Below are 13,388 nucleotides of genomic sequence, written 5' to 3' on the forward strand. Positions count from 1 at the left end.
GTTGGTATAAAAATCAGCATTGTTGGTGGACAGCACACAGCTTTTGCAAGATTATGAAAATCAGAAAAACGAGTTATGCAGCTTTCTCAAAAATTTTCACAGAGCACTTATGGCACCTGCTCAATCCATGCTAATCTGCCCTTTGTCCCAGAATCCCAGAGCAGCCAGGGTTGGAAGGGACCTCTGGAGATCACCCAGTCCAACCTTCACCAAGGCAGGGTCACCTGGAGCAGGTGACACAGGCACACACCCAGGTGAGTCTGGAATGGCTCCAGACAGGGTGACACATGGATTTATAAAGCCTCCTAGTGCTTTCATCAGTAAGTTATCTAAAATTATTCCAGCTTCGAGTTTCAAAACAGGCATTTAAAATAATTATCTAAAATTATTAAAGAAAATTTGATAAGAATGATGGGATGATAAGTCACAGGAATGAGTTACTAATACTTTCTCACCATAGCACATCAAATAGGGAAGCTCTCTCCTGCTTCTTTGCATACAGAGAGTTAATTACAATTTTAAATTTGATACACGTTTGGAATTATTTTCTAGAAGACAAAGATTCCAGAAGTTCTAGGACATATCACTGTGCTCATAAATAGTGTTCTGTGGGAAGGAAGGGAACCAAATAGAAACCTTCCTGTCCCAAATGAACCTGCTGAATGCCCAGCACTGCTGCATGGCCCTGTGACAGCCCTGCTGTTCCCCCACATCACTGGCTGGGAAGAGCCCTGGAGTTCCTGGCTTGGGACAGACTGCTTTGCCACTAGTTTGTTTGGTTGGGATGTGTGGGATTTCAGTGGCTTTCTCTCCAGTTCCAGGGCTGGTCTCACTGCATGGTTTGGTGGGGAGTGGTGCCTGCTCAGGGAATGAAGCCATAATTCATTCAGAGTAAACTAACTGTTCTACCAAGCCTAACAAAAAGAAAAAAAAAAAAAGAAAAAAAGAAAAAAGGGTGGATTTAAAGAGCTCCCCAGCAGAGCATTCAGTGCCCTGGACTGTCTTTGTATCCTGCCACCTATCAGAGAGGACTTTGGCTTCAGAGGTGAAGCTGCAGAGTCACAGACATCTGCAGAGAGGAGGGATTCCTGCCAGGCAGAGGCTCACCTGTGCCAAACCCATCACACTTCCTGGCAAGGGAGAAGGAGCTCTGGCTGCTCCTTGGGAAGCTGGTTCTGGTGCCATAGGGACCTTTTTGGAGGTTTTATTCTGCTAGCAAGAAATAAAGAGCCAGCTGGTTTTATTATCCTGCTGTCTGTGCTTGGGAGGGATTTGGAAGGTTTCAGTATTGCTCTATTACATTTTCTGTGCTATTTTCTGAAAGCCTGAGGTGATAAAAGTGGCCGTAGTGAAATATTCCTTCTGACTTCTTTCCTTGTATTAAACTCCACAGTCTCCTGTACCCCACAACTCCTGGATATAAATTGTGTTTTCACTGGATGAGAAAACCCAGAGAAAACCCACTTTGGCTGAGCACGCTGCAGGGATGATTCAATTGCCTTTCTTTTCATTTTCATCTATCAGGACAGAAGCACTCCCCAGTAATGCCAAAGCATTTTGTCTCCTCAGTGTTCCTGCCAGGACATTTTGTTCCTGAAAATTTGGAGGCTGATCTATGATCTGCCACTGGCAGAGCATCTTTATGCTAATGGCGAGCCCGGTGGAAATCTGCCATCCCTCCAAAGAGCAGACATTGAAAAGAATGGCTGGGACAGCCCTGAATCACCTCCCACCAGAGGAAAGCTTTGCTACCTATAGTCAAGAATGAATTGAATTTCTTCATCAAAGCAGAGCCTCACCACACTGAGGTGTTTGGTTGTGTCACTGAATCCTTAAATGGGACGAAGCTGTGGTCACGATTTGAGTATGCTTTCTTCTGTAGCTCATGCACACGTTACATTTTACAAATCATGGATCTATTAAAAAAAAAACAACCAAAAAACATTCTTTAGCTTCCCCAGCAATCTAAGATTTAGTAGGGAAAACAGGCAGGTACTTAAACACCCTGAATGATCTCTCCTTGTAAATTAGTTCCACAGAATATCATACCAGAAATGCTGTCAAAGTAGAAAAAAATCTGGCTGGCTTAAAAAAAACCAAAAAAAACCTACTGGTCATTGAATGCTCCTGGGCTCAGAAAATGCCTACTTTTGATGTCAAGATTTTGCAGGCAATATTGGAAGGGAAAAGAGAAGAAATCTTGCCTTTTGCACTGGTAGCAGCTTTAAAAAACACTGCTTTTTCTCCCGAGGCTGCAACTAAATGGTGTCAGAATGGCAGAAAAGTCAAAATACTGAAACTCTGATCAAGTAATTTCAACACAGGAAAAAAGTCCATTTTTTAAAGAAAGCTGTAGGTGACACCATTTAAAAAAGTTTTCAAGACTTGAGTAGCTGAAGCTCAATTCCAGGCTCAGCCAAAAAGCAGAACAAGTGTTTGAAATCTTGTGCTGAGGGGACTGCTGGGCAGACAAAGGAAGCAGCAGGTGCCAAAAGGAAATCTTCTAAAGGCACCCAGAAATTCTAATGTATGTAAGCAATTAAATCCAAACCTCAGAGCTACAGCATCTCTGCTGCTAACTGTGACAGGTTTATCTCATTTGCATCTCTAAGAAGCATCAAACCCAAATTAAAGACATTAAAGGTCAGGCTGAGAGGCTGCAGCAGGTGAGGGCTGTGAGCTTGTGCAGCTGCAGGGGAGGGAAGCTCTGGCATGAACTGCAGCAGCTCAGCCTGGAGTGCTGGCAAGTGAAGAGAAGGAGCTGAGCAGGGGGTGAAGGGAGGGAACATTTTATTTCTTGGGGGGCTCAGGGGAGTGATTCCCTTCTGTTCAGCTCTTGTGTCCTGCAGGGTGTTGCTAATGGAGTTTGGGGAGGAATAGTGAGGGTTGTGTGCTGCATTCCTCAGCCACCCTGCTGGGATTTATAATCTGGCACATCTTTAGTTTTCTTTTTTTGCCTTTATTCTGCTCTTTGCCATTAGAGACTTTGACAAACTTCCTGGTAAAATTTTGGCTTTTACTGGGGAGAATAGTACAGCAAAGCCCCAGTGAGGAAATCCTGCTTTTCTTCTCTCATCCCAAAATGGTGATCACCTTTGATGGCAATGAGAGATGTTTGCAACCTGGTTATCTGTATTCTCAAACATTTCAGTTCTTTGAAATAGTATTGCAGTTATTGGAGTTGGTTTTTGCATCTAATCTGCTGGTTTGAAATTGCAGTAGAGACCTATAATTGAAATAATTTCCATAAACCATGAACAATTCCAGTGTTCCAAAGTTAAGGCATTATTCTGCAGCTTTTGATAACTCAGTTAATCTTTGCTTCACATTTCAGCTGCCAGAGCACAGGTATCTTTGGTTTCAGGGGTTACCTCTTCCCTGCTGAGAGCTCCCCCAGTTTTCCTCTTTACCATCCTTAATTTCCTTCCCATCAGTGTCCATGGGTGTTGTGTAACAGAAAACAAGGCCAGGAAAGGGTGCACAGGAACTGTGGGCTCGCACTTTAATTCTGTAGCTGTTTGGTGTTTGAGGATCTCTCCACTGATGGGAAGCCGTGGTCAGTGATTAAAAACAATCCTAGAGTATAAGCAAGGCACAAAATAATGTCAATTATTTATTGCTGCCTAAACAGGGAGACAGGAATCACCTTCAGGGGAAATCAATATCAGATTTCAAAGATTCTGCTGCTACATCTTAAAATTCAGTGAGATTGATGTTAAATATTTTCAAATCTGTTCATGCAGAGAAAGGACGTGAATGTGTTGGTTTGGATTTAAGGGAGGTTTGGGGGCTTTGGTTTTTTTAGAGCCTCCTCATGGTGGATTTCTCATTGCAGTGATACTTTTTTAATCACAGTCTCCTGTCTTATTGAATCTTGGAGTAATTTACGTGTTAGGTTTTCCAATGTGTTCCTCAGATTATAATATTGAAAGAAAGCAAGTATACAACTCATTTTTATGTGCTTCTTGTGGCATTAGAGATTGAGATGATGCCATAGAAACGCAACAAATTGTGGGCACGAGGTTTGTATGCTTTGGATCCAGACACAGGGAAATGCCAGCACCAGGTTTCTGACTGCAAACCAGCTGATTTCCAGCCAGAGTACACAGATGTGCTGTTTGATATGGAAAACTGAATAAAAAATAAACAGCAATGTCACATTTCAGAAACGATTGTGATCTGTTCTTGTCCTGCCGATCTCTGAGGAGCCCTCAGGGGCTCTGGATTGGAAAAACTGATCTTGTACAGGAGCAGCATGCCACAGAGGCTTGTAAAGCTGTCAGCTCTGTGGCATGGCCACTAAGCCCAGCGGCACATCTTAGCAGAGAAACATTTGCTGCAGGGGGATGACAGGAGGGGCGGAATTTGAATCACAGCAGCATCCTTCGCACACAACATTTGGATTACTCCAATTCCTGACGTCCCAGAGAGGCTGGGTTTGGGTCTGACAGTCACAGGAAGGAAACATTCTGTGGCAGTGCAAGAGCAGTGCCGGAGTGAGGGGATTTTAACCCCCTTTTGTTTGAATCCTGCCCAGCCCAGGCTGAGTGCTGCAGGGTCTGTGTGTGATGGGCACTGTGGTGATTCCCCAGACTCACCTCATGCTGCAGCCCGTGACAGTGGCACCAGTGAGGGGACAGGGCATTTGTCACCATGCCAGTGGCCCAGGCTGGGAGAAATTCTCCTTCAAACGGAGATGAGACATCCCAGGTTGGAAGAACTTGTTAGTAATAACAACAGCAGGGCAAAAGTGTGAAATCAGTGAGGTTCCTGATGCCTTTCTGGGACTACCTAAATCAGAGGCCAGCCAGAATTAAGGCAATAAAAAGCAGTTCTATTTATTGAAGGGCCTGCAGCAACATTTAGGGCAGACAAAGCCCCCCAGGGGCTACACCCAAAATGGACAATGGGTCAGGGGTTTTTATACTTTTATAAGTTTGGTCCATTTGCATTTTGGGGGTTCATCTTCCAATTCCAGCTGCAGGTGATGAAGTCATTGACCCCAAGGTTGCCCCCCCAAGTCCCTTTTGTTTCCATCTCTGGGCCTGAGGCAGTGAGGTGTCCTTGACTGCCAGGCCTGGAGAGGAATTGTTGTGCCTGCCCAAAATGGGAAAGCTGCAGCTGACACTGGGTGTGGGGTTTGGAGTTCTGCACTAAAGAACTGCAGGAGTACAAAGAGATGGAAAATATAAAAGCTAAAACGCTAAGGCATCATTCAATTGCCCACCACCCCTGCCCATATTGCACAGCTCTGTCACCAAAGTGCCACCACTGTGTCCCTCTGAGGGGTTAATGAAGACCCTGACATCCCATTCCTGCTCCTTCCCCCACAGCAGCACTTCTGTGTGGAGGAGAAATGCACAAATTATCTCAAGCTCATCTTCAAATGGAATTTTTATTTCTGTAGAATAGAAATGCTGTTCATTCAGCCATCCTGGGTGCCCTCAGCAGAGATTAAAATGCAGCTACGAAAGACCTGTGACATTAGAACTGAATCTCATTAGGGCCATTTTGTGCAGTCCACACCACCAAAAGAGCAGATTATCACTTGAAACACTCTCCTCAAGCTTCAATAATTCCCAGAAAACTGCTGAGCTTTGAAGCAGTCTCTTCCATGTGAAGCTATTCTGATCAAAAAGAAGAGCTGTTTTTAAGTCTTGCTTTTGCTTTCTGATCACTTCTTTTCTTTTCATTTTACCTCTTTTTGTTGGGGTGGGGTTTTTTTGTTTAAAATTTTTTTTAAACTGCTGTGGGTGGAATTTTGATTTTGGTTTATCAAAGTAGGAGAACCAAAAGTCATATCAGTAGATTATGGTCTTATTCAGGAGGTTTAAAAAAAAAAAAAAAAAACAAAACCCAAACCATGCTCAATAGCAATGCACAGGGTGATCCAAATTCTTTGATTTTGTTTCTTTTTTTTGAGTTCTTCTTTTGAACTTGGCTTCAGTGTGGCTGCAGAAGAGGTTGATGATAGTCTAATGACTGAGTAATATAATTTTAAATCTCTAAGAAATAATGCTTCAAACTTTTCCTCACAAAGATGAATTAAATCATTCCGGTTAAGGATAGCAAAGATGAAAAAAGTTCATCCAATCATTTTTGTTTTTCCACTGAGCTGAAAGAGGAGGCTTTTCCAGATCCAGCAGCTCCTGTGGGGGATTCCCAGCGTTGTGCAGGATCTGCTGGAAGCACAGATGAACATCCCACACATCAGAAACCCCTCTCCAGAGGGGGAATTCTGCCACTCCCCTGCTGAACTCACAGGGCAAAGGACACAAGAACACTCAGAGCTCAACAGGCAGGGTGGACCCAGGAGCCTGGGGAGCTGCAAGTGGAGAATTCTTTATGGCATTGCAGAGTGTGCAGGAATTCAAACTGGAAATTGGGTTTTATAATCAGAGCTCTGTGCCCCAGGTACAAGAACTCAATTCTTCACATATTTGATAAATGCAGGGCTAAACTCACACTGGGAGCTCTTCTGAGCCCTTTTCAAGCAGGGGAGCAGCACCTCCCAGCAGGTCTGAATTAATTTCTAATAATTTAAACAGATTAAATCCCTTCTGATCTTTTAATTGTATTTTCTTATCATAGTTTTAAGTGCAGACTTTCAAATCTACCCACAATTTATGCAGATCATAACAGCTTTGCTGTGATTTCACACCTTTGAGGAGGCAATCAGGCTGCTCTGTTTGCTGAAACCATTGTGGCAAGGAAACACTGCAGCATCCTGCCAGTGGAAAACCCACTGGGGTACTCAGGTCTCAGTAGTGATATAGTCCATGAAGGAATTCAGGAAAATTAACAGGTTAGCGTTAAAATTCAAGTGAGGGAAAACCAAAATTGTCAGGTTGGTTTTCACTATGTAATAAATGCAAGGAAAAGTGTCTGGAGAAGTAACTAGAGATTCCCTTTGAACAAAGGAATTGTTTGGGAAAGGACAGTTCTGCTGTCAAAGTGATCTCTTGGGACAGAGATTCCAAGAGCAGCAGTGGTAGCTCAGGAAGGGGTGAAATCTGAGATGTCTCAGGTGGGCCTTACCCAGCAAAACTTCCATGGCCCTGCAGGAGGGATGGATGGATGGGCTTAAGACATGAGACTGGGAACTGTGACCCCAAACTGCACCAGTGGATGTGGCCAAGGCTGGAATACAGAACAGCTGTGAAGGGACACCAAAGGAGAGCCTCTCCCAGAAGCACAGTGAGATTTGTTCCTGCTGTGGTTTCAGTATGAGCAGAGCAGCCGAGGAGAAAATCTGCTTCAGGATGGTCCCTGAATCCAGCCAGGCTCACGCTAGTTCTGAGGGCACCCCTGCTGCAAACTGGGATGAGAAATTTCAGTGTAAACACTCCTAAAACAGCCTCACTCAGAGCTTAAGTCAAGAGAAAAGCAGGATCTAATTATGTAGCGATTATCCAAAAATGCTTGAACTAATTATGAAAGCCCTTACTCATTGCTGCAATAGATGGGGCCTGCACATTGTAACAGCCTCAAACTCTTTTCTACCCTAAATCTTACAGGGGAGTACCTGCAAATGGAGCTGCAGCTGAAGGACAGCAAAAGATGCTCTCAAAGCATGGTAGTGCAATTCAGAGTGGTGGTTTCTGTCAGGCTGAGCTTCTCACCTGCAGAAAGTGGCAAAGTGGGACTGTTTTTCCCAGCTGGGTGCACGCTGGAAAATTTAAACAGGAACTGGTGTATTTGCAGTATTAAAAGCGATGGCTGCACCCACCACTGACTCCTGCGAAGGGATTTTTTCCTTGCAGAAGTTCACAAGCTGATGACTTTTGGTTGCCAAGGGTAGAACTGGTGAAGCTGTGTTTAAATCTGTGGAATTCTGAGCTACATTCCCTGCAAGAAGTTTGAGCTGAAATAAACTGCCCTCAAAGCTGTGTGAGGCCAGCCATGAGCTGTAGGGATGAAGGAGAATCCATGGAAAGAGGGAGGTCTGGTGTTATCTGCACAACAAACTGCAGGTCCATGTGGCTGGCTGAGCCAGAAGCAGTGATGGGGCAAGAGGAGGGGGTGTGAGGGGTGGGCAGCACCAGGAAACCAAACTGAGCTCCAGGCCAGCAGCAGAGAGGTCAAGGTGAGGCACTGAGTGCTGCCTGCTGTTTGTTCCCTAGCACCCCTAGGAAAAGCCAGCTGATGTCAGATACAGAGCGAGGCCGTAAGGACCTCTGGAGCTCAGCTGGGCCTCTCCAGGAATGCCAGGTCCAAGGGTTTTCCAGGTGCCTCATTGTCCCATCTGGGTCACCAAAACTGATGCATCAAGGAGCTGGAACAGAGGCTAGAGGGAATTAAGAGGAATAAAGTGGATATTTATTGAAGAGCCTTCAAAGGCCACACCCTGCAGGTACCTGGATGGCTCCAAGGTGGAACCAAACGAGGGCTTGGTCACAAGATCTCACATTTTTATAAGTTCTGCTCCATTTGCTTATTGGAGTTAATTGCCCAGTTACAGCTTTAGGTTATGAAGTCCATCCTGCTTGTTTGTCTCTCCAGCCCACGCTGTTTGTGCTCCTGGGCTGAGCTTTGGATCATTTGTCCTTGGTGCCCAGCTGGAGCAGGAATTGTTTTGTCTCCCTGCTCTGTGCAGAGAGCTCAGCATCCCCTGATGTGAAGCCCAGACCCACACACTAAAGCAGCACAGAATCTGAAAAATAAATAAAGAGCTAAAACCCAAGGCATCAAGAGGACACTGACAAAGAAATGCCATCAGTCGTTTTCCCCTTTCTATCCCGTAGCCAAAGTCTTCTGTCCTTGTTAAAGGCACTCCCAGTGTGATCATTGCCTTGTTTCAGGGATTTATGTCAGGCTTAAGTTGAGAATAGCAGTTCAGACATGCTCCAAAAACCTGAGAAGCTCCCCACGTGCCTGCTCAGGATTTTAGTCAGGAGGCGAGATCAGTTTCTTCCCGAATTATCCCAAGAGCTGACTTGCAATGGATATTTCAGTGCTTGGATTAGCCACACAGTGTCACCCTAGACCATCACACAGTCTAATGAGAGGCACTCAACTGAATCCCCAGCCTGGGAATAGGCTGGAAAAAGCTTTCTGGTTCTAAATAAATTAACAAGCCTCCCAGGGGAATCTGTTTCCCCCTATAACACCTCTGAAGCCAGTCATGCTGCCCGGGTGTTGCTGGAATTTTGGGCAGGAGCCACCTCATTATTTGGGCTAATTGCCATCAGCACAGGGCCCTGTGCTCTCCTTTCTGCCTGAGAGCTTGGCCTCTGCACTCTTCAGATGTCAAGAGAACATTCTAACTCTGCTCTTTGTGATTCCTGGGGATTTCCTGTCAAGAGCAGGGTTTTCCCAACTTTAAAAATATAATTTAGGGTTTGGGGTGTACATAGGGCTCAGAAAAAGCACAGCCCTGCAGCTTGACTCCAATAAATTACTCGAATAAATTACTGAAGTGATGCTTCAGAAGTGATCCCAAAGCCAAACCTCCTATCTGACTTCCTTCTACTTGGTTTCTGAAATTATTTGGAATACAAATTGATTTATATTCCTGGGCTTTCCCCGTAGAGCATTCATTTAAATTGAAGCTGGTGATGTCCAGATTTAGATCTAGATGATACAAAAATCTTGAAAGAATGATCATTTTTAAGTCTGCAAAATAGGAGGTTTGGCTTTTTGAGCTTTGAAAGGTACAAGTAGAATGGAAAATACATTTTAAAAAGTTTAAAATGTTTACAAAGAGGAAAATATTGTAAGGAAGACCAAAAGTTAATTATTTTCTAATGCATTCATGTTGAAGAAAATAGCATTGAACACACAGAGAAAATGAACTAGCAGCTTTCAGGCAAGACCAATGCCCAAAAAAATGTGGGTTTTTTAAAGGAAAAATTGCTTTGCAGTACAGTTTTCTTGCCAGTTTGTCCATAATCTGTGCTTTAAAATTAACCCAGGTTCAGTTCCCAGGACTGGGTATTCCAGAGACCAAGGCCTACTCAGGATAGCACTCAAGAGGAGAATATTTTTGACAGAGTTGTTGTTTTTTTTTTTTTTATTTTTTAAACCAAAGAGAAATTAATTTTCTAATGGTGATGTTGTAAACCTGGACTAATTGTTGTCTTCAGTACTGAAAACGGAACTAATCAGTAATTAATAAGTTCAATCAGAGCTTCTAAGATCACACGCTCTGTTTTAAAATGTTGATTTTTGCAACAGTTCTTTGCTTGTTGGTTAATAAAGGACATCTTTGATTACAATACTCAGGATAGTATTTTATTCCTTCTAAATTTAAGTACAGTTGGATAGCAGAAAGTGGAAGCCAAAACAGAATATATGTCCCAGGAGGAAGAGAGTTTTAGTTTCTCAAGTTTTCTTTTGCTGTGTTATAGCCATGAATGAGACTTTCTAAAGAAAATATATATTTTTTCATATTACATGGTGCAGGGACAGATAAAGAAATGTTTAAATTCCCCCCACCCTTCAAAAATAAATGTTGAGCAGAAACACTTTATCCTAAACCCCCTGAGGTTTCCTGTCAAGGTTTTAACTTGCAAGTATCAGTTTCTGAATTTGTAAACGGAAAAAAAAGCTGGAAAAGAGTTTCAAACTTTGAAGAGATTTTCATGCTGCTGCTTAAAAAAACCTTTCTTCTTCCAATCAAATTTTCATTTGTGTGATATAAATGTGAATAGTAATTCTGCTCCTTTTTATGCTATTTTAATAGAAAATTGCATAGGAAGGAATTCAGAGTAAAAGCTCATCAACTCTACCCTTTCTAACAGAGCCATCAATGAAGAGTGTGGAACTCACGTGGCCTTGGGTTTGGCCTTCAAATGTCCTCAATTTCTGTAAAAAAACCACTGAAATTCCCCCCTTTTGCTTTCAAAGCTAGAGTCTGATCAAACAATCTGTTGACAGTCTCAACTTGAAGAAATGCTCTTAATTTTCATTTCCATTCATGTGGAATTTTTCAAGTATTTTGCAGCTAAATTGAATTCAGGGAGTCCCCACTGCTAAAGATTCTTTTTGAGGCTCACTTCCAACCCCCAGTAAAGCCAGTTGATTGAAGCTGGAGCAATATTTCTGTCTGGAAACCTCCACAGAGGTATTTTCCAAAAGGAATATAAAGGCTATCTATCCCTTTTGAGGAATATGTGAATATTTCTGTGCTTTTGAACAGAACACAATAAACAGAGGTTTTTCTGGGAAAGGTTTTATAACAGCCCAAAGGCAGGAAATGGGCAATGGCCTTGTTGAAGGATTCTTTTCTCAGGACAGAAAGATTTAAGTAAATTGCCTTTCTCAATGCTGATTCTTTTTGTTCAGCACAAATTAAGTGTGTTTAGATTAAATTACCTGCTGAAGGCCCTTTTTTTGCTAAGGCTCTTTTTTTTTGAGGCTCACTCCTGACCTCCAGTAAAACCAGTTGATTGAAGCTGGAGTAATATTTTTGTCTGGAAACCTCCACAGAGCTGTTTCCCTTCCGTGACTATTTCTGTGCTTTTGAATGGAACACAGTAAGGAAAGAGGATTTTCTGGGCAAGATCTTGTAACTTATCACAAGGGCTGTAAAACAGGCAATGGCCTTGTACAGGGATTCTTTGCTCAGGGTAGAAGGATTTGAGGAAGTTGCCTTTTTCAATGCTGATTCTCTTTACTCAGCATGACAAATTAAGTGTGTTTAGATTAAGTTACCTGCTTGAATCCTGTCACTTAAATGTCCCTTCCGACGGCACAGATCCAATTCTCTTTTTCCCTGCTGTTGATAGGGGACAGTTCATATTGGCCACGTTATCAGCTTTCCCACTGGAGATAAGGCAGAAAGCACTTGCAGCCCAATATCATCTCCAAAAACCTGGAAATTCTCTCAAAGGCTGGCAGATACCAACAGAGCCCTACAAACTCTGCAGTGTCTTGCTTGATTTTTAACATGGCACAGGAAATTATGTTCTTTTCATTAAGTGTCCAAACAGAACCAGCTCAGCCTCTTACAATCCCTGGAGTTTCTGCCTGCCTTGGCATGGAAAAATTCCTGGCTTCTTGGCTCCATTCTTGGTGCTTTGGTGATCTCCTGAGTATTTGTTTTCATTAAAAAGAATTAATGTCTGCATACCTCTTACAAACACTCCTAAATAATAGACATTAGAAATTACCTGAATTTGTATCATTTTGGATTTATAGATTTAATAAGGGTTATTTGCACTTCCTATTTCTGTTTCAGTGGATTCCTTCACTTTAATTAGAATTTAATTTGATACTCTGTGGGGGATTTAATAATGTCATTTTTTTTTGTACTAGTGATGTTCACACAAAGAAACAAAGAAATGAAAACTTGCAGTTCATAACTTAGAATGTGGATTCAAGTTGGAAACCTAATTACTGCAACTCTCCAGTCGTATTGAACAAGTTTTGATGCCACAAAAACTGTCCTTGGTGGTAAAGTCCAGGCCTCTAACAAGAAGGGAAGGAGCGTCCTTCAAGAATTCCTTATCACTGTACCGAAGGGTTTTCTGTAGCTCCTGTAAATCTGTAAATCCATTTTTTCTTTATTTTACCAATCCACTGATAGGCAGAAGCACCACTTCTCTCAGGTGTGCCACACTTTCAGATCTGTTCCCATTTTTCCCCATTTCCCCCTTGTTTTCCTCAGTGTTTTCCAGGTGCTCCAGACATGATCACTGGAAGCAGCTGCTCTGTCAATCTCTCTCTTTTTTTTAATGACAAATCAGCTAAAATGCAAATTATGCCTCCAAAGAATCAAAGTAAAAGCCCCATCTAGGGATCACAATTGTGTAACATCTTCATTCCCTTGTCAACTGTGGCAATCCCATCCCAAATATAATTAAATTAATTTGCCCGTGCCATGTATTTCCTGCAGTTCATTTCAGTGCAGATTTAGATAATCTCCTCTACTCGTGGGAAGAATTACATATTTGTAAATAGAAATCGATGCCAATCAAGTGCAGCAAATTATTTCAGATTGATGTCTTCAAAAAATTCTCAGAGGGGGGGAAAAAAATCCCCAACCCCTCCTGCAGCTCATGATAGGAGAGGATGCGCTCAGCATCACAGTTGTTTCCGTGGAAACAAGGCAGCACATGATGCCCAGAGCTGGGGGAGCATGCTCAGTGCAGAAATAAATCAGGGCCATTTTGCTCCTTTTGTTCTGCAAGCCAGCCCAGGTTTGCTGCTGGGAAAGGGCCTCGCTCTGCCTGGTGTGTGCGTGAGTGCAGGTGATGGGCAGAGAGGGGCTGATGCCTCAGGTTTAGCTTTTATATTTCCACATTCTGTGCTGCTTTAGTGGTCTGGGATTCACATTATGGGATGCTGAGCTCTCTGCACAGAGCAGGGAGCAAAACAATTCCTGCTCCAGGTGGGCACCAAGGACAAATGATCCAAATCTGTCACATTCACATTTTCTGAAAAAA

Source organism: Motacilla alba, chromosome 12 (assembly GCF_015832195.1).
Source record: "Motacilla alba alba isolate MOTALB_02 chromosome 12, Motacilla_alba_V1.0_pri, whole genome shotgun sequence".
Classification (NCBI taxonomy): domain Eukaryota; kingdom Metazoa; phylum Chordata; class Aves; order Passeriformes; family Motacillidae; genus Motacilla; species Motacilla alba.